We start from the raw sequence: 20,995 nt of genomic DNA, 5'->3' as shown, positions 1-20,995 counted from the left end.
CTCTCTTCTTTTCTTTTCTTTTCTTTTCTTTTGTGTCTGAATTTTCCTCTACACAGTTATCTCAGTGAGGGCAGGAACCTTGGTCATCCTAGCACAGCACCTCACATAGAATAGGGGTCCACACAGTGTATGAACGAGGGGCAGTGTGTGACATGACAAAGTGATGTGATACTGCCTTGACTTTCACGTGCCATGGCATCCACATCGGGATGAAAACATTCAGACAGCCTGGCCCCTGCCCTCAAGGTGACGACAGCCTGGTGTGGGAGCAAACATGGAAGAAGAAGCACGATGCAGTAGGAGCCCAGAGGAAATCTCTTCTTCTTTGTCTCTCAGGTAGACCTGCGGGAGACAAGCCTGGTAGAGGAGGAGGAAGGGGCTCAGGCTGGGCTGGCGCTCCAGTGGCAGGGGAGGGAGGAATAGAGGTTTGCTCAGGTGTGCTGGTGGTCAAGCATGGTCTGAGGGGAGTGGGGCCAGAAGGTCAGTGCTGCTATGTCTCAAGGAAAGTGCCAGCAATTAGGGAGAATTGCACCTTTGCATCAGGTTATGCTAACAAAGCCAAGGCTGGACTAAAATACAAAGAGAGTAAGGTGAAGAGGTAGAGATAGCAAAGAGCTGCTGCCTCAGTCATCCTAGGATGTCAAAATATCACTTTTATTAAGTGGAAGTCAATGTTGCCTAGTGAATCAAAACACCACATTTGGGGTTGGGCAGATGGAAATGGGTTCAAATCTCACCTCTGCCACGTGTTAAATGTACATCCTTAGGTGGGATACGTCATCTCTCCAAGCCCTCTAAACACAGGATTTGATTCTGCCTCCCACAAGCACAGTTCAGACTAAACAGTGTGAGTCTCCAAGACTGGAGGCCCAGGGGCAGGAGGTTAGGACCTGGGGTTCGCTGCATCGCGATCCTCTTGCGTCTGCCCTGTTCATGCACTGCCCACCTCCCCTCCCCATCATATTTGCACAACTGTCACCAGCATTGACTGGTGGCAACATGCTCCTTTTCCCACAATCGACAGGAGCAGGTGGCTCTCAGAATTCCTGAGCAGCTCTGTTCTCTCGTGTCTTCATCCTGGGCTGGCTAAAGACAGCTGGAGTAGTGTCCTAGGACTGTTGTAACCAAGGACCACAAACTGGGGGGCTTAGAGCAACAGAAATTTATTGTCTCATGGCTCTGGAGACCAGAAGTCCGAACTCAGGCAGCAATGGGGTCAGGTACCCTTGGAGCGAGTGAGGGCAGGATCTGGTCCAGGCTCCTCTCCCAGCTTCCGGGGCTCCCTCTTTCACGGCAGCACAGCTCCAGTCTTCCTTCATACTGCGGCACCCGCCCTGTGTTTGTGCAGCTGTGCCAAAATTTTGCCTTTTAATAAGGATACCAGTCATACTGAATTAGGGTCCAGCCTAGTGATATTTTAATTGGACTACCTCTGTAAAGACCATCTCTCTAAATCACGGCATATTCTGAGGTATTGGGAGCTAGGGTTTTAAAATCTGTTTTAGGAGAACACAATTCAACCTGTAAGAGCAGCCTATGTCTAAATCAAATACTGCAAAAGGAGAGACTTGCCATGAGTGGATTAAATCACTTATGGTGGGGCGGGTGTCAGGGAGTTGTCTGCAGCGCCCACACACTGTGCTCACAGGATGTTTTGAGAAGAGTGGGCGACTCAGCCCCTGGCAGCGATAAGGCACCCGGAGCATGGACTTAGAGTCTACATGTTTGGCCGTATGTGACCTGGAACAAGGTACTTAGCTTGTCCAGGCTTCAGCTGAGCAGCTACAATAATGGAGATGGCGTTGCCTACCTGGCAGGATAGCTCTCAGGGCTAAATGAGACGATCCATGTAAAGAGCTCGCGTGGTCCCACAAGCACATGCTCCATAAATGAGACTGTCACTTGTTTTTGTTGTTGTTGCTATAATACCTTGCTCTGGCCATGGTTGAAGGAGCTGTCTGAGTCATTAAAACAGACTAAAGTGTCACCAGAGATAACAAGGGAAATGAGAGCATTCGGCTTTGGAATCTTTGAAATTAAAGACCTTACAATGTTCATGGAAGGATCTCTGGCAAGAATACAGGCTTGAGGCTCTGGAGGATGCTGCAGGCCTAAGAGCATTGTCAATGGGTGGCTGTAAAAACTCCAAGTGTAAACCAGCCAGCTCAAGGACAGGCTGCAAACAAGGAAAGAAGTAGGATGCAGACCAGACTCTGGGTGCCCCTGCACTTTAGCAGGAATTGGCTAGAAAGAAGATAGGGACCCAGAGACCCTGACAGCATTTTTACTTGATGTATCAAGGTGCAAAAAAAAAAAAAAAAAAAAAGGTATAATTGAGTGGCATGAGCTCCGAAGGAGGAGGAGTCCTTGGGCTAGCTTACAGTTTCTGGTGAGGGGTTGTCTCCGCTGTAGCTGGTCTGGAGGGCATGCACGGAGCGGAAGAGAGAACTAAGACTAGGGAAGGGTGCCAAATGGGAGAGCTGTGGGAGCTTAAGGGAGGAAGGTTCAAGTCCAAAGCTGAGCATTGGGCAGTATGTTGGAGTTCTGTGGCAACGTGAATGGCAGAGGTGGAAGCCCAGGGGCAGGTTTTTGGATTACAGTGAGGTGATTGTGAGTTGCAGCCAGCATGGAGATCAGTCTGGACACGATTCAGAGAAAGATGCCAAATTGGAGATAATTTTTTGTGCACTGAAGCCCTGGAGGGTGAAGGAGGCTCGTGGGGCTCCCAGAGGGTGTTAAGGCTTGTGGTGAGGTTCAGGGCTGCATCAGGGGGTTGAGGAGGCTGCGGCAGTTCTGGCCCATGTGGATGCAATGATGTAGAGGCACAGAAAGCTAAAACTGTAGATGCACATTTGGGGCTGGGGGTGGAGACGATGATGCCTTGGGAATCTGTGCTATATAAATTCCAGGCTTTTCTCCTGTAGTCTGGAGCAACTTGAAGACTCTGCAAATGTTGTAAACCAAAGAGAGTTTTTTCCCCAACCTTGTTACAATACTCTGAAGTGGTAAAATGAATGCATACTGTAATTATTTAGTGGTTTATCCTTAATTTGTGGATGTAAGCACCATGTGTTTGTGATTCACTCTATGTTTAAGATTGGTTAACATTTTCATTGTCTGTTTAGCACCTAAGCCCCTGGGCAAACAGGGGCCAGGTCTATGTCAAATACTGTGGGGTCTAGCCAAGTTGATAACTAAAGCTAATTTGGTCTATCTCTTTGGGGGGTGCAAACTATTGAAAAGACAATATTTTATTAGTGGGAAACATGTCCAGTGTGCGAAACAGAAACCATGTATTAGTGTACCCATGTCCTGCAAGTGAGGAGTGAGGGGACAGAACAGGAATTGGCACTAAAACCCTTGGTTCCTGGTCCTCTGGCTCTGCACTAGTGTCCTCTCCTAAGGCAGTAGTTCCTAGACTCTGCCACGCACTGAAATCGTGTGGGCATTGAACAAAAATGAATGCCTGGTTTCCACCCCTAGACACTCTAAGTTCACTGGTGGTACAGAGTATGACCTGAGTGTCATTATTTTTAGAAGCTATCCAGATAATTCTAATCTACGGCAAAGTTTGGGAATCACTGTCTTAAGGGCTTCTCTGTCACAATTCAAATAAATAATATCACCATTGCAGCTTTCAAAACACAGATAAAAAAGAATAGCATAAGTATATATGATCTGATTTATGAATCAGTATTATAAATAGAATATCACAAATATCACTTGTATAATAGAGAATAGAATAAAGCAGTATCTCAAATAGAACATAGAATACAATAAAGTGCCTAAACTTAAGTATATAAATATTCAAATATTTAATATAAAATGAAGGAAGACTATGGATTAGAAAGCAAAAGAACTATTATTTAGTTAAAAAAATTGCCAGGTTATTTAAAGAAATCATTTTAATTTTTTGAGACTTTAGAGGATTTGATAAATAACCTCCACACAGCCCACACTCAAAATGAGTTGAAAGATGAACACAAAGTCAGAGATGGCGCTGGGTATAGTCAGTATATTGTGCTGGTCACTGGTAAAGACTGGGTGGAGAATGTGGGTCTGGACCTGTTAGAAAACAAGGCTGGCTACCACTTTGATCCTGGGCTGGAACGGTTTGCCCAGGTGAGCCCCTGGTAGCACTGAGCACGTCCAGTCTGCTCATGGGAGCCAGTGCTGTGAGGCTGCAGGTAGACCAGAGTGGGAGAGCTCGCAGTGGGGGAGCAGACCCACCGAGGATGAGGGAAGAGCTGAGGCTTCTCCCACGTCACCAATCAAATAAGTCACCTACCTGTGATGCGGATTTGGGAAAAAGAGCGGGGGGAAGAGAGCCCTTCACATGGAAGCATGAAGCAATGGGGAAATGAGGCTCCACACCCATAAAGAGAGACAACTCTTCCACATTCACTAATTTCACATAGATTATAGAATTCAATGTAAGAGAGTGAACCTTTGAGAGAAAAAGCAGAATAATACTTAGGTGGATATTTCTTTGCCTTGCGAATAAGGAAGGTCTTGCTTAGCATTGGAGTGGTAGCAAGAATCACAGAGACAGATCAATAACTTTGACTACAGACAATTTTGGGGCTATCGGATTATTACAGATTTTTAAAACTGAAGATAGTACATGATGAGAGAGGATAAACTGGAGCAACCTTTCTGGATATAAATTTGGCAGTTTTTTTAAGAGCTTTAACATGTTCACATTCTTTGACTCAATCATTCCATTCTTAGAAACCTGACGATGTAATCAATGACAGGGTCAAAGATTTATGTCCAAAGTTGTTCATTTCAGGTTATTCATCACAATGAAAAAACAACCCAACTAAATGCCCAACAATAAGAAAATGATTAACTAGATGAAGGTGACTCTATACTATGGTAGTTTTATGTTTCAGTTTAAAACGGAGCATTTAAATACTTTCTAATGGGGGAAATGCTTGAAAAAATGACGTAAAAATACAGGGTACAAAAATAATATATCATATAATTGTAATGATGCAAAAATGCATTTTATTTAAAAAATTGTCAAAATGTTAATAGTGATTGTGGGTATATTTGCTTGATTTAAAACAATAAAATCCTGTTTTTCTACATTATATTTAGAGGAATGCTTATTAATAATGTTATTCTTTAAAGTGCATATCCCTTGTTGACATCTGAAAGTCATGTGAGCCTTCAGCAGGCTGGTCTCTTGGGACCAAGAACGAAAAACTACCTGTGAACCCCGAGTGAGGAGAAGGCAGGGGAGCTCCCCCCAACCTGGAGGTCTCCTTGTGCCCTGGTGCCTGGACATGGAGTGGGGCGCCAGCACCGTCTCTGTATGAGCAGATGTGGAGGAGTAACACAAAAAGATTTTGAAAGAATAGATAATACTTGCTACTGCATTAATTACTTAAAATAGGCAATCAGACAGTTAGATATAAAGTCCCATTGGAGTCCTAGGTCTTAACCGAGTCCACTCTCATGGCAGTTTCTGGGGGAAAAGCACTTTGGAAAGAGGCCTGTGAGAGACCTCAGGGCAGGGGCACCAGCTGGCCCAGTGTGCAGTCACGGAGCTGCCGGAGCCAGTCCAGGGCCGCAGTCCACCGACTGGCGCCTCCTCCGAGCATCTGCCGCGGGGCTCCTGCCCGGGCGCACGGGCTGCCGGCTGCGTGGCCCGCTCCAGCCCAGACTGCACCCCGCTCAGAGCTGCTTCCAATAGAACAGCCAAAAAAGCCCCGTCTGCTCCTCTCTCCACAGAAAGCCAGGTGGATTTGTATGCAAATCTAGTTTATAAAATTCCTAACCTTGCTATTTCATCCAGGCCTGGAGATTTTGGCCTCGTACAGGTTCAGATACGACTGTAACAGAAAAGACTTCCAGTTTTGAGTCCAGAGTGAGGGCTGAGACGGACAAACTCGCAGTGGGGGGCACGTTTCAAAACGAAACCATTCCTCCGAAGTCAGGCTTTTCTCTCAACCTCTTCTACTTTTTAAAAATGTTTTCTTTTTTCCTTGGGTCCAAATGTTTAAGGTAAAAAAAAAAATCCCAGAAAACAAAAGAATATTTGCTTAGATTGTTGCTTGACCTTGATGAATCGCTAGTTGAAATTAGGAGTACTCAGCAACATTTTATTTCTCCTCTTTGAAAATTGCTTTTTTTTTTTTTTACAGCGTTGGTAATATTTATTAAAACATTAGCTGGGACAAGTGTGCCACCAGCTCCTTTCAGTATGGCAGTTCCTTAAAAAATTAAAAATACAACTCCCTGTGATCCAGTGATTCCACTTCTGGGAATATATTCCAAGAAACCTCAAATACTAATTCAAAGGAATATAAGCACCCCTATACTCACTGCAGCATTATTTACAATAGCCAAGATCTGGAAGCAACCCAAGTGCCCATCTGTAGATAAAGGGATAAAAAAGCTGTGGTACATTTTTACAATACTATACTACTTGGCTATAAAAAAAGAAGGAAATCTTACCCTTTGTGACAGCATGGATGGGCCTGGAGACCATTATGGTAGGTGAAATACGCCAGTCAGAGAAAGACAAATAGCATATGATTTCACCTATATGTGGAATCTAATGAACAAAACAAACAAACAAAATAGAAACACATTCATAGATACAGAGAACAGACTGATAGCTGTCAGAGGGGTGGGGGTTTGGAGGGCTGGATAAAAAAGGTAAAGGTGTGAAGCAAAAAACCAAAAACAAAACCCTCATAGACATAGCAACAAAAGGAAGGGGCCTGGGAGAGGAGGTACGAAAGGGTAAAGGGGGGATAAATGGTGACAGAGGAAGACGTGACTTTGAGTGGTGAATGTACAACACAATATACAGAGGGTATGTTAAAGAATTGTACACTTGAAACCTATGTAATTTTATTAACCAATGTCAACCCAATACATTCAGTTGAAAAAGATTTTTGTATTTTCAGTATGGCACTGAGCTGTACTGGACAGTGACCTTGACAGGTTAGAAAGAGAAATCCATTACCATCTTTTCCATATTTCCTCAGAACTGCATTGCCCTCTTTTCTGTGTTTTATGCCTCTCAGCCCAATCTAGTTTGAAATGTATAAATTACCGAATGATACATAATGGAGCTGGTGCAGGATTGGGAAGTTAAAACAATGTGCAATGACGTGAGATGTGGGCAGCAAGGCCAGGGTGGAGATGTTTACAATGTGCGGTGATGTTTTGGAAATGTGTAATTAAAGAGTCGGTGGTACCCTGATGTTCCTCAAACTGCCTCTAACTGGGGTTTCTTCCTTCGTCTTTGGCAAAACGTGGTTCTGCTGGCTGTGGAGTCTGCTTTGAGGGCAGGTCTCTCTCTAGGTCATGGGCATTTTCTGTAGAATTGGAACCAGGCTGGATTTGGTGACCAGAAAGGGGGAAAGCTTCATGTCTCACAGTCTCACTTGCTTTGCCCCTTACTCCAGCAGGCATGAGGACCTGAATCAACTAGGGAACAGTAGGGAGGCGTGAGGGAGAAGGCATCAATCTGTTCTGATGTCTGTCTCTCTGATCTTGGAGAGAGATACAGCGTCACCTCCGAGCCCAAGTGTTCTTGTATGGGGAAAGCATCCTTTTAAAGAATGAGTCTTCAGCATTCTGTCAATTACGGCCTCCAAATCTGGCTGAGTAATTAAATGCCAGCTGACAGTAAATATCAAACTGCTTGGGAGCCGGAGTGAGACATAGACAAGTGGATTCTGTGTGATTGCTTTGGTAATTTGCTTTTTAATCTTTAATACCAATTAAATGATGGGGACCTGGAGCCTGAGCACCGCTTAGATGAGACAGCCCACCCGCTGTGGCCCTGAGCAGTCCAGCATGGGTCGCTTGGCTCCCAGGACTGCCTCAGCTCTGGGGAAACTGAGGCCTGGCAGTGCGGAGTGGGCTCTGCATGGTCAGCAGGCAGAGACGTCCCCGGCCTTCACAGGCAGGGCCGTGTGTCCTCAATGGCTGTGGTCAATTACCTGCCCTGCACTTTCTCCCCTCGGTTGTCCCAGCATTATTGTGGGTCTATTTTTTTTTCCTACCATCGTGCTTCGGGGGAAGGAAGGAAGTAAGGAAGGAAGGAAGGCAGGCAGGCAGGAAGGAAGGAAGGAAGGAAGGAAGGAAGGAAGGAAGGAAGGAAGGAAGAAGAGAAACGACATTTACTGAACACATCTCCACCGCAGTTACATAGCAGACACTGCTCCTTGGTGGTTCCCGCCAAGACAGCAGTGTAGGCTCATGCTCCTGAGACCAGTCCTGGTGGAAATTAAGAACAGTGGTTCTCGACCAAGGGTGACACCCCCTGCCCCAGGGACCTTTGACAATATCTGGACATAGTTTGGTTGTCTCAGCTGGGGACAGCTGGCAAGGGGGTGACACTGGCAGGCAGTGGGTATAAGCCAGGGATGCTTCAGGCATCCTACAATGCACATTTGGCCTAAAATGTCAGTGGTGTTGAGGTTGAGATACTTGCTCTGGAGTGCAAACAGGAACTTAAAGAGAAAACAGAAAATTTTGGGAGTTTTAGAGGTGTTTTGAACTGGTGACTGAGAGGAAGGGATGGTTTTGATGTCGGACGGGACAGCCAGCACAGAGATAGGGAGGTCAGAAGTGTAGGAGGCAGCTTTTGCTTTCCCTGCACCATTGCTGTAGGCAACACAGAGGCCATTGCCTACACACACCTATGGCAACTCAAGCTCAAGTCCAGACGTTCTCAAGAGTAATGAGTAGAGCACAAACCGTGAAAAAAACAGGTGGTAGTCCCATATTTTGGGCAGTTGCTTCCTGCCTTTTCCTATCTAACCCTTCTCTACCCTCCCTTTCCTACCTTAAGGTCATTTTTATCTAAGGAGTGTGTCCTTTTACTGTTGTTTCCTTTGGGTTGACAAAAAGTAATGTCATGAAGTAGGTGGTTGTTTTCTGCAGCAGAAGGTGATTGAGTATGATTTACTGGTACCTAATGTTCTCCCATCGTACGGTTTATTCACCTGAGATAATTAGGCTAATAATGAGATGGCTTCTGGCTTTCCCACACTAATTGTCTGATGGAATAACTGGTACTCTTAGGGAAAAGGAGCTCACTAGTCAAAATAAGGAAACATTTGGAAAAAAAGGCTACTTTTTTAATGTGGCATTAAAAATTTTATTATAATGCCATCAGAAGCAGAAACATTAGAACATATAGACTCAGACTTTAAAACAAGCCTCATAAGCACTCTAAAAGAGGCAATGAAACAGGGAACAAGAACAGAAAAACGTACAATTAAAAGAGTGAAAGTCTAGGTATGAAATATATAATAGTCAAATAATGATGGGTTCTTCAGCAAAATGGATATAGCCGAGGAATGAATTAGTGGTTTGGAACACTAGGTTAGGACATTACTGAGAAAGAAGATAGGAAAGATAAAGAAATAGAAAAGCTAAGAGAGAGATGGAAAAAAAAAGGTGCAAATCCAGTCTTAGGGGTTCCACCAAGCCAGCCATGTAGGACTGATAAGGGATATATAAAATAAAAGTAGAAAAAAGGAACTCTTGGTAGAAATAATAAATACAAAATTTCTGGGAAAAAAAAAGACCTCTGATTGAAAGAACTCTGATTGTACCAAGGTGGCGAGATAAGGGGAAACCTCAACCTTATTAGTTCAAAGGGTAAACAGTAGCTTAATAGAGGAGAAACCTGGAGGTCACTCCCTTAACCAAGTGATGTAGCAACATCCTTTACCCCTGATATGATGCACTAAGAAGGGCACAACACTTCGACGGGATTCTTCCCTAAATCTTATTACCTCAACCCAGTTGTTAAAAAAAACACCAGACGAACCCAAGATGAGGACATTCTACAAAATGCCTGACCAGTGCTCTTCAAAAGTACCGGGGTCAGGAAAGGCAAAAGACTGAGGGACTGCCACAGATTGAAGGGACTCCACAGACTATGGAGACAGAATATCTGAATGGGATGTAGGACTATGGGTTAAATGCAGAGCAAAAAAATGGATATTAGCAAAAAAAAAAAGATGATGTATGAATAATGCCTATAGTTTACTCAATAATATTGTATCACTGCTAATTATATACATATATATTAAAGATTTTATTTATTTTTAGACAGAGGATAAGGGAGGGAGAGGGAGAAAGAGAAACATCAATGTGTGGTTGCTTCTCACATACCCACTACTGGGGACCTGGCCAGCAACCCAGGCATGTAGGGAATTGAACCTGCAACCCTTTGATTTGCAGGCCAGTGCTCAATCCACTGAGCCACACCAGCCAGGGCTAATTTTAGATTTTTATGTATGATGTTAACTTTAGGGAAAACTGAATAAAGACCAGGAATTTTCTTTCCTGTCTCAACAACTCTTCTGTAAGTCTAAAGTTCTTTCAAAATAAAAAGTTGAAAATATGCAAATCCATTGTATTTAGTGTTGAAAAATTTGATGACTAATTGTTTCTGTGGGCAGTCCAGTGGCTCCACTTACTCATGAACACATGATATAAACAATCTTTATAATTTTAGACATTCTAATCAATGTCTAGTGGCATCCCACTGTGGTTTTGATTTGCACTTTCCTAATGACTAATGGTTTGGAGCATCTTTTCAAATGCTTATTTGATATATGCTCAATGAAATATCTGTTTATATCTTTCTATTAATTTTTGTTTTTCCTTTGCCTCTCTTGCCAGCATCACTAAATTTATTGATGGTATAATTGAAAAGTTTGGCTTTGAGCCAAGTGTTGCCTTCTTTAAAACATTTTTTTATTGTATTTTTTTTCCCATTACCATTTAACCCCTTTTTACCTCCCCTGCCCCTGCAAGTTATTTTGTTTTAATTTGGATTTTTTTTTGCTTTGAGGATTTTTTACATATTCTGCAAAAAAACAAGAAATGTGATGTACAGATATTTTCTTGGACACTGTAAATCTCTAAACTTCTAAAGGAAAGACAGAATAAAATTTGTTTTACTTTGGGTTAGGCAAAACGCTTTCAGATACAACACTATAAGTGAAATCCATAAAATAAAAAATTAACTTGGACTCTACTAGAATTAAAACTTGCAATGTCTATTTTTGGTCTTTCTGTTAGAGTAATGCTGGATTCATTAAATGAACTTGGAAGCGTTTACTTCTCTTCCATTTTCTGGTAGAGGTTGTGCAGAAATTGGTAGCATTTCTTCCTTAAATGTTTGGTAGAATTGCTAGTGAAGCCATATGGGCCTGGAGTTGTCTTTTCTTTGAGGGTTTTAACATCACATTTTATTTCCTTAATAGATACAGAGATATTCAGGTTACTATTTCTTCTTGAGTGAGTTTTGGTACTTTATGTCTTTCAAAGAATCAGCTGATTTCATTGAAGATGTTGAAGCTACTGGCATGAAGTCATTCTAATTATTCCTCATTATGATTGTTCTAATTAAAGGAGCAGTAGTGATGGCCCCACTTTCGTTTCAGATATTGGTAATTGGTGTTTTTTCTCTTTTGGTCAGTCTGACTAGAAATGCATTAACTTTATTGATTTTTATTTAAAATCCAGTTTTGGGTTCATTGATTTTTCACTGTTGTTTTTCTTTTCCATTTTATTGATTTCTGCTCTTAACTGTATCATTTTCTTCTTTCTTCTTTCTTTGGCTCTAATTTACTCTTCTTCAGATGTACTCTTAGATTAATGATTTGAGATCTTTATTCTTTTCTAATATAAGCATTTATTCCTTTTTCTTTTTTTATTATTGACACTATTACAGATATGCCCCATTTCCCCCCTCCCCTCACCTTAGCAATGTTGTTGTCTGTGTCCATGGGCTTTGCCCACATGCGTATGTGTTCTTGGGCTAATCTCTTCCAGTCCTCCCACCTCTCGGCCCCCTTCCCTCTGAGATCTGTCAGTCTGTTCCATTTGTCCATGTCTCTGGTCTCATTGCTTGTCAGTTTATTTTGTTTATTAGATTCTACATATGAGTGAGATGATATGGTATTTGTCTTTCTCTGACTGGCTTACTTCACTTAGCATAATATTCTCCAGGTCCATCTACGCTGTTACAAAAGGTAAAAGTTCCTTCATTTTTACAGCTGTGTAGAATACCAGTTTCTTTGTCTACTCACCTACTGATGGGCACTTAGGCTGTTTCCAGCACTTGGCAATTGTAAATAATACGGCTATGAACATAGTGGTGTATATATTCTTTCTGATTAGCGTTTTGCAATTCTTAGGGTATATTGCCAGAAGCAGAATCACTGGGTCAAAAGGCAGTTCCATTTCTAATTTTTTAAAAAAGATTTTATTTATTTATTTTTAGGGAGAGAGGAAGGGAGGGAGGAGAGGGAGAGAAAAACCAATGTGTGGTTGCCTCTCCCACACCCCTCACTGGGGACCTGGCCTACAACTCAGGCATGTACCCTCACCAGGAACCAAACCGACAATCCTTTGGTTCGTAGGCCAGCACTTAATCCACTGAGCCACACTAGCCAGGGCCCATTTCTAATTTTCTGAGGGAACTCCATACTGTTTTCCACAGTGGCTGCACCAGGCTGCATTCCCTCCACATCCTTGCCAGAACTTGTTGTTTGTTGATTTACTGATGATAGACATTCTGACAGGTGTGAGGTGATATCTCATTGTGGTTTTATTTTTAAAAATTTTTATTTATTTCTAGAAAGAGGGGAAGGAAGAGAGAAAGAGAGGGACAGAAACATGTGTGTGGGAGAGAAACATTGATTGGGTTGCCTCTCGCACGCCCCCATCTGTGGACCTGGCTTGAAACCCAGGCCTGTGCCCTGACTGGTGTGGCTCAATGGGCTGGACATTCTCCTGCAAAGCAAAAGCTCACTGGTGTGGGTCTCGCTGTGGTTTTAATTTGCATCTCTGTGATGATTAGTGACATTGAACACTTTTTTATACGTCTATTGGCCATCTGTTTTGTCCACTGCGGAGAAGTGTCAGTTCAGGTCCTTTGCCCACTTTTTAATTGGATTTTTTTTTATGTTGGGTTTTAAAAGTTCTTTATATATTTTGAAAATTAACCCCTTATCAGATGTCTCATTGGCAAATAAACAAGGAGGTAAAAGGTCTGTACTTGGAAAACATAGGACATTGAAGAAATTGAGGAAGATACAAATAAGTGGAAGCATATACTGTGTTCATGGTTTGGGAGAATAAATACCATTAAAATGTCTATACTACCCAAAGCAATCTATAGATTCAATGCAATTCCTGTTAAAATACCAATGACATGTTTCATAGATCTAGAACAAATATTCCAAAAATTTATATGGAACCAAAAAAGACCTCCGATATCCTCAGCAATCTTGAGAAAGAAGAACAAAGTTGGAGGGATCATAATACCTGATATCAAATTATGCTCCAAGAGCACTGTAATCAAAATTGTCTGGTACTGGCATGAGAACAGACATAGAGACCAATGGAACAGAACAGAGAGCCCAGAAATAAACCCACATCTTTATGGTCAATTAATATTTGAAAAGGGAGGCAAGAGCATATAATGGAGTAAAACATAGCCTCTTTCAGTGAATGGTGTTGGGAAAATTGGACAGGCATGCAAAAAAAAAAAAGAAAGAAAGAAACTAGAACACCAACTTATACCATACACAAGGATAAACTCAAAATGGATAAAAGATTGAAATGTAAGTTGTCAAACCATAAAAATCCTAGAAGAGAACACAGGCAGTAAAATCTCAAACATCCCTCATAGCAATATTTTTGCTGGTACATCTTCTAGAGCAAGGGAAAAAAAAATGGGACTACATCAAACTAAAAAGCTTCTGCACAGCAAAAGCTTCTCCATCACCAAAATGAAAAGGGACCCTGCTGTATGGGAGAACATGTTTGCTAATATAAGCATTTAATGCTGTACATTTCCATGTCAGTGCTGCTTTAGCTGCATTTTGTAGATTATTTTCATTTTTATTCAGTTTAAAATATTAAAAAATTTCTCTTGACAGAGAGCTTTTCTTTGGAAGGTTATTAGTAGTGTGTTTTTACCTTCCAAATATCTTCCGATATTGATTTTCAGTTTAATTTCTCTATGGTCTGAGACTTTACTTTGTATAATTTCTATTTTTGGACATTGTTAAAGTCCAAGAGTATAGTGTGTTTTGGTGAATGTTTCATGTAAATTAAAAAAAATCAAATTTGGTCAATTTTGGTTTATAGTGTTGTTTAGGACTTTTATATCCTTAGGCATTTTCTGCCTTCTTGTTTTGTCCATTTCTTAGAGCATTGATTTTCAACCTTTTTCAGCTCATGGCACACATAAACTAATTACTGAAGTTCTGTGACACACCAAAAAAATATGTTTTTTGCTGATCTGACCAAAAAATAGGTATAATTTTGATTCATTCACACCAGTCAGCTATTGTTGTGTTGGCTGTTGTCATTTTTCTTATTTGTCAATCTAAGGGAAAAGAGGTCAGTGCCCCTGAGTAAGTAGCCAGGTATTGCATGTTTTCAAATTTCTTGCAACACACTGGTTGAAAATTGCCGACTTAGAGCATTGAGGTTGCCAACTATCAGTGTGGATTTGGTTATTCTATTTCAACTATATAAGCTTTGATTCATGCATTTAGAAGCTCTGTTGTTGGTTGTATTCCAGGTAGAATTATTATTTCTTATGTGAGAATGGAACCCTTCATTATTAAGTCATGTCCTTATTTTCCCTGATAGTATTCTTTGTAAAACAGACACTCCAGCCTTCCTTCGGGGAGTGTTTGCATGCAGTGCAGTGAAGCGTTAACACCGCAGGCCTGAGGCTGCTGAGGAAGCCCTATGGGCAAGACTGGCTCTTGGCTGAAATTTGGGAATTTGGATTTTGGAGGTATTCCCACCATTGCCTCAGTAGTGAGGGAGGCTCAGCATGCCTAGGCTGTTTGTACAAACAGTGTGGTTTATGCCACACACCTGTTCATTCCTCTGGGGAGTCTGGAGTTCTGGCACACTATAGGCAGAGGGTGCCTACAGGACCAGCCCAAATTTAAACTCGAATGCTGAATCTCTATGAGCTTTCCTGGGCAGAAACATCATACACATGTTGCTGCACCTTCGTGCTGGGGGAAGAGTGGGCTCAAGGCAGGGAGATAATGTGAGAAGTGTGTAAGCAGATTTCCCCAGACTCCACCCCTGCCTTTTCCCTTGTGATCTGACTGTGCAGCCTTACTACATCCTGTCATAAACCTTAGCCGTGAGTACAACTGGATGCTGAGTCCCAGAGTCCTTCTAGCCTCTCCAGACATGTTGGTTGCCTTGGGGACCCCCAACCCACATGGTCCATCATTTTCTTCCTTGGTCACTGTTGCCTGTCCATGTTTTCTTTTAGTTAAACTTTTTATGTAGAGATAATTGTAGATTTACCTAAAATTATCTCAACATTTACCTATCTTGAGATAATTGTAGATTTACCCACAGAGTGTAAAAAAATAGTAAAGAGAGGTCCTATGTACTCTTTTCCAAGTTTTTCTCAACGACAAAATCTTGCAACAACAACAACGAAAAAACCCTAGTGTGCCATATGAAGGATTCAATATGAACTCTAGGGCAAGAGCAAGAATATTGACATTGATGCAGTCAAGATACAGAAGAGTTTCGTCACCACAAAATTTCTCATGTTACCTTTTTCTAGCCACTGTCTCTTCCCTTCTGTCTCCCTTCCCCTTCAACTCCTGGTGACCTAGCATGTTCTTCATTTCTGTACTTTTTATCATTCAAAAATGTTATATAATAGAGTCATACAGTATGATCTTTTGAGACTGACTTTTTGCCCACTCAGCTTAATGACCCGTAGATCCATATAAGTTATTGTGAGTATTAATAGTTTGTTCCTTTTCATTTCCTGATATGGATCTAGTACAGTTTGTTTAACCATCCACCTGTTAGGGACATCTGAGTTGTTCCCAGTTTGGGACTATTATAAAAAAATTCACACACAGGAACTTTTGTAAGCAAAAGTCCTTTTTTCTCAGGGATAAATGACCAGAAGAACAAATGCTGGGTCATACGGTATTTGCATGTTTAATTTTTCAAGGAACTTCTAATATTTCCCAAGTGGCTGCATTATTTTACATTTCCACCATCAATGACTCCAGATGAGTGACTCAGTTTCTCTACATCTTCAGTAGAATTTGGTGTTGTCACTATTTTTTATTTTAGACATTCTAAGAGTATGTAATAACAACTCATTGTGGTTTCAATTTGTATTTCCTGATGGTTAGTGCTGCTGAACATCTTTTTATATACTTATTGGCTATATCCTCTTCAGTGAAATACCTTTTATTTATTTTTGTTCATCTTCTACTTGGATTGTTTGTTTTCGCTGTTGAATTTTGAGAGTGCTTTATATATTCCACATATTAGTCCTTGTCAAATATATGGTTTGCAAATGTTTTCTCTTGGTTTATAACTTCTATTTTACCCTAGTAACAGGAATTTTTACAGAGTACATTGATTAATTTTTCAGTCCTGTCTTCTTTGTCATCTCCTCCTGAGATCCCAATAATACAAAAGTTAGATTTTTTTATTGTGTCTCCACAGAAAACTGAGGCTCTGTTTACTATTTTTCCCCCCTTAGCCTGTCTTATATTTGTTGTTCAGATTTGGTAACTTTTATTGTTCTGTCTTCCATTTCACTTATTCTTTCCTCCATCCTTTACACTCTTCTGTTAAGCCTGCCCACTGAATATATCCCTCCCTGGTTATATATTTTTTCAGTTCTAAATTTTTCACTTGGTTTTTCTTGATCTCTTCTGTTTCTTTGCTGAAGCTTTCTATTTCTACATCTATTTTAGCTCAGTTTGTAATTGCTTGTTGAAGCATTTTTCATCACCGCTGCTTTGAAATCTTTGTCAGATAAATCTGACATTGCTGTTGTGTCAAAGCTGGCATCTGTTGACCATCTTCTAAAACTTAGGCTGAGATTTTCCTGGTTCTTGGCATGATGAGTGATTTTTAATTGAAACTTGGACAGTTTTATATTATGTTTAAGACTCTGGATCTTATTTAAACCTGTGTTAGTGGGCTTTTACTGATGCTGCTCCAAAGGGAAAGGGAGAGTTGCTGTGTGACTACTGCCAAGTGGAAGCAGAAATCTAGGTTCCCCATTCAACCTCCACTGACAACCAAGCCACAAGCTATTCAGTATTGCTGGGCTAGAGTGGGAGTTCTAGCGCTCCATGTGGTCTCCAGTGATTCCCCAGGGAATATGGTCTTGTTACTGCTGGGTGAGAGTAGCAGTCCCAGCTCTTCAACGATCTCCTCTGACACCGCTCCAACGAGGAGGGGGAGGAAGGATTTGCTACTTCCAGGTTAGAGTGGAAGTCCAGGTGCCCCATGTCGTCTCCACTGGAGCTGTGTTGCTGGTAGGAATCAAGTTCTGACTCTCTATGTGGCCTTTCCTGTTACTAGCTGGGTGGGAATGTTATGCCTTTGCACAGCCTGAAGAGGATGGAAGTCTAGCCTATCCATTTACTTGACTTTCCACTTACTTCACATGGCACGTGTGTGAGTAAAGCCACAGTCTTTTCTGTGATGTTTGTTGGGGCAGAGTGGTTGTTGAATAAAAGTATTCTGTCTTGCTAAACTGCCCCACTCCCAGTCCTTTGACTAGAGAAGGCAGGCTTTTGTTGGTTGAGGTTTACTTTGTTGGCATTTGTTGATGTTCTTAGATTGCTGACTATTTCGACACCAGGGAAAACACAGGGAACTCACCACAGTGTTATTATTTAGGACTGAAGGCACCTAGCTGGTTCACCCTCTTTTTACGTGTCAGAGTTTTTAAGTTTTTGCATTATATATAATGTCCAAGGCTTGAGTGGGGGTGAATAGGGAAAAGTTCATTTTCAGGCTTAGCTTCTACAAAGCAGAAGTCTCATGATTTTATTTTTATATTTAATGTGGGTTTCTTATAGACAACATATTGTTGGGTCTTGCCTTTTAGAAGATTAATCTAATCTGATAATATCTTTTAACTGGTATGTTATGCCATTATGCCATTTACATCTAAAATGATTTTTGATATATTTGGATTTAATTTTATCACTGTGCTAGCAGTTTTCTATTTGTTTCATCTGTCCTCCATTCTTTTTTTTCTGAATTCATGGGTTAATTGAGCAAATCTTATTCCATTTGTGTTTTTTATTGATTTATTTATATCTCTTAAAGTTTTCTTCAGTGAGGCTCTCTGCTCCTCCTGTTTGACAGACAGATGCATCTTCCTGTGCAGGGCCAGCCTCAACCCTGAGACACGACAGTGAAGGTCAGAGTGAACAGATTTGGCTGTATCGGCGCCTGGTTACCAGGGCTGCTTTTAACCCTGGCAAAGTGGATGTGGTCTTCGTCAATGATCCTTTCATTGACCTCAACTACATGGTCTACATATTCCAGTGATTCTACTCATGGCAAGTTCAAAGGCACAGTCAAGGCCGAGAACAGGAAGCTTGTCATCAATGGAAAGTCCATCTCCATCTTCCAGGAGCGAGACCCTGCCAATATCAAATGGGCTGATGCTGGTGCTGAATATGTTGTGGAGCCCGCTGGAAGACTGGAGCCAAGAGGGGCATCATCTCTGCCCCTTCTGTGGATGCCCCATGTTTGTGATGAGAGTGAACCACAAGTATAACAATTCCGTGAAGATTGTCAGCAATGCCTCCTGTACCACCAGCTGCTTGGACCCCCGGCCAAGGTCATCCATGACAACCTTGGCATGATAGAAGGACTCACGACCACAGTCCATGCCATCACTGCCACCCAAGAGACCATGGATGGCTTCTCTGGGAAGCTGTGGCGTGATGGCTGCCCAGAACACCATCCCTGCTTCTAGTGGTGCTGCCGGGACTGTGGGCAAGATTACCCCTGAGGTGAATGGGAAGGTCACTGGCATGGCCTTCATGTCTCCACCCCCAGTGTGTCAGTTGTGGATCTGACCTGCCACCTGGAGAAAGCTGCCAAATATGATGACATCAATAAGGTGGTAAAGCAGGCATCAGAGGGCCCCCTCAAGGGCATCCTGGGCTATACTGAGGACCAGGTTGTCTCCTGTGATTTTAACAGTGACACCCACTCCCCCACCTTCAATGCTGGGGCTGGCATGGATCTCGATGACCACTTTTTCAAGCTTATTTCCTAGTATGACAATGAATTTGGCTACAGAACAGGGTGGTATATCTTATGGTCCACTGACCCCAGAAAGAGGAGACAGGTCCTCGGCTGCTGGGGAGTCCTTGCCCCAAATCAATCCCCCAACACACTGAGAATCTCCTGATCTCCAGTTTCCATCCCAGACCCCCTGAAGAGGGGAGGAACTTAGGGACCCCTACCTTGTCATGTACCATCAATAAAGTTCACTGTACCTAGCTCAAAATTTTTCTTCTTCAATGATTCCTTGAGGGTTTACAACATAGTACTTTAATTATTCTTATATCACTTCATATGTAGAATAAGAACCTTACAACCATGTATTACCCCCACCTCTTTCCCATTCTTTGTGTTACTGTTATTATATATGTTATCTTACATGGGGTAAAACACTCAAAACATTCACTGGTACTATTCATCTATTTTGCTTTAGAACAGCGGTGTCAAACTCATTTTCACCAGGGGCCACATCAGACTCGCGATTGCCTTCAAAGGGCTGAAATAATTTTAGGACTGTATAAATGTAACTACTCCTTAACTGTTAAGGAGTTGAAATTACATTCTGCCCTTTGAAGGCAACCGCAAGGCTGGTGTGGCCCCTGATGAAAATAAGTTTGATACCTCTGCTTTAGAATATTTGTTATCTTTTACATTAAATAAAAAGAAAAAACTTTTCTGACCTTTAACTGGAACATAATCAACAAAAGAAAAAAGCAAACAAAATATAACCAGAGACATTGACGTTAAGAACAATTTAACAATAGCCAGAGGGGAGTGGGGAAGGGTAGGTAGGGAGAGGGGTTTACAGGAACTACTATAAAGGACACATGGACAAAACCAAGGGGGAGGGTGGAGGTGGGGGAGGGAGGTGGGTTTGTCTGGGGTGGGGTGGAGGGACGGGGAGAAAATGCAGACAAATGTAATTGAATAACAATAAAAATTAAAAAAAAAAGAAAAATCTTTACTTCACTTTACTTTCACTTATTCCATTTCCAGTGATCTTCATTTTCTCATGTAAATCCAAGTTTCTGTCTCATATCATCTTTTTATTGTATCCCTACAAAAGAAACTTTTTTGCATGAGAAAATTTCTTTAATATCTTAGGTCAGCTGGCAATACATTTTATCAGTTTTTGCTTGACTGAGAAAGTGTTGAGTTTTCATTTATTTTTGAAAGATATTTTTACTTGGTATAGAATTCTGGTTGACAGCTTTTCTTTCAAGACTTTGAAAATGTTACTTCATATTTTTCAAGCTTGCATGGTATTTGAAAAAAATGTAATGTAATTGTTATCTTTGTTTCTCCATAATGATGTGTCCTTTTTCTCTGTCTGCTTTCAAGATTTTCTCTTTGTCTTTTGTTTTCAGCAACTTAAATATTCTATATATAGGTGGTTTTTTTGTGTGCTTGTTTGTTTTGGTATTTATTGTTTGGTATTCTCTGATCTTCTTAGATCTGTGGTTTGGTGTCTATCATTAATTTGGAAATATATTTTTCTGTTTCTGTTTTGTGTGTTCATTTATTTTGTTTTTAGATTTTGCAAATAAGTAAAATTATATGGAATTTCTCTTTCTCTGGTTTCACTTGGCATAACACTTTCTAGGTTCATTTATGTTGTCACAAATGATGAGACTTCATTCTTTTTTATGTCCAAGTAATATTCCACTCCAGAACTACCTCTTCTTTATCGAACCATCTATTGATGGACACTTAAGTTTCTTCCACATCTTATCTTTTGTAAATAATGCTGCAATGAACATATGGACTACATAAGAAAATCATGTTCAATTCACCAAGAGGATATGGCCATACTAAAGAGGTATGCATCTCATAATAATATTTGGAAAATCTATGAAGTAAAAATTGATAGAGCAAT

General features: G+C 41.2%; 1 pseudogene; it reads left to right on the top strand.

Annotated features, from left to right (window-relative positions):
- The first annotated feature begins 1,704 nt into the window (after positions 1–1,704).
- On the top strand, positions 1,705–19,164 carry LOC139441073 (glyceraldehyde-3-phosphate dehydrogenase-like; annotated as a pseudogene).
- Positions 19,165–20,995: the final 1,831 nt, after the last annotated feature.

The sequence above is a fragment of the Desmodus rotundus genome, chromosome 7 (assembly GCF_022682495.2).
Source record: "Desmodus rotundus isolate HL8 chromosome 7, HLdesRot8A.1, whole genome shotgun sequence".
Classification (NCBI taxonomy): domain Eukaryota; kingdom Metazoa; phylum Chordata; class Mammalia; order Chiroptera; family Phyllostomidae; genus Desmodus; species Desmodus rotundus.
Note: the sequence above shows the minus strand (reverse complement) of the source record. Positions and strands in the feature narration are given on the sequence as shown.